The 1,400-nt window shown below is 31.7% G+C and overlaps 1 long non-coding RNA gene across 1 annotated transcript; it reads left to right on the forward strand.

The window, feature by feature from the left end:
• Positions 748–1,108, forward strand: LOC110264458. The gene is made up of 2 exons (XR_002350642.1): positions 748–798; positions 872–1,108. It is a non-coding gene; the product is annotated as an uncharacterized LOC110264458 (long non-coding RNA).

Here is a 1,400-nt window from a genome sequence, read left to right on the forward strand (position 1 = left end):
TCAAAATTTAATTTACGATTCTTTCAGTTAAATTAATTTATTTGGCCTAATTTTGATAAAATAACATAGTATAATCAATTATATTTGTTAAATTTTAATTATTAAAAAAAAAGATATTTTAGATGTTTTTATGTGAGTGAACTCCATCTAACTTCAGTAAAAAACAAACATAATTCATATTATTTTTCTAAAAACTATCAACATCTATATATGTGTTTATTATTATTATTTTTTTTTAACAACAAAAGAACACACCAAATATACTGTACATTAAATAATAAATTATGCTTCAATTCCTTTTTTTTTTTTTTGGGTTTGATGGATTGGACAGCTTCAATTCCTTTTAGTCCTGATAATTTACATGCAAGGATGCTACCCAATTTGCGATTTTGTAATGGAAGGAAGCAAACAAACTTCGAAGGAAACAAAAAATAGAGGGAGATATTTTTGGACAGGAAGAGGGGCACATTTAGTTTAATGTGCAGCATTTTAAATGGGCAACACGAGTAATAAAATGTCAAACTTATAAGAAAATCTCTGAGCATTGTATTAAACATGGTCGCGGTGGCTTCATGTGTCATCTCAATATACAAGTCCAAAAACCTAGCTGGCCCACTTCTAATGTGATCTCGTTTTAAATGTTAACGAATGTTTTCATGACAAAAAAAAAAGAGCAATGTTTCCAGACCTAGTCAAAAAACCAAAAACACATTTTTATAATCTTTAATCACTAGAGTAGAGTGGCCGAGGCATTGCACCAATGGCCAATTAGTTGGCCTCGCAGAAGCCACATCTCAGGTTCGAATCTCAGCTATAGCTGGATAATGATAAAACTTTTAGTGTATATAAATAGATGTGTTGTATAATTTAGAATTGGGAGGCTCATATGATAAATGGCGAGAAGTCATCTGAATGCATTACTGAACTGTACGGGCGCACGGGTCATCAATGGAGCACCAAGCGTATCTGACAAACATTGTTGAGCCAATTAGCAAGTCATCAATGGACCACAGGTTAAAAAATAATAGAGTGAATACCCATCCGACCCTTGACAGGGGCCTCGTTGTCCTTTCGAAGTAATTGTCAGGAGTCGGGTTGGATTTTTTTTTGTCAGGGGCCGAGTTGGAGTTTTTTTTTGTCAGGAGCCTCGTTGTCTTTCGAGGTAATTGTCAGGGGCTGATTTGGATTTTTCTCAAAATAATATTTAATTTAAAAGATATAATAATAAATTATTTTTAAAAAATCAAAATTTATTATAAAAAGTAAGTTATGCAAAATTTAGACACCAACTCATAAGAGACATGCATGAATTGAAACTTCATTATAACTAGGGCAGCTCAGCTAACACATTGGTAGTTTTAATATTTTTATGAACAAACTATTATTTTTAGGAAAAAAAA

The sequence above is a fragment of the Arachis ipaensis genome, chromosome B07 (genome assembly GCF_000816755.2).
Source record: "Arachis ipaensis cultivar K30076 chromosome B07, Araip1.1, whole genome shotgun sequence".
NCBI classification, from domain to species: Eukaryota; Viridiplantae; Streptophyta; class Magnoliopsida; order Fabales; family Fabaceae; genus Arachis; species Arachis ipaensis.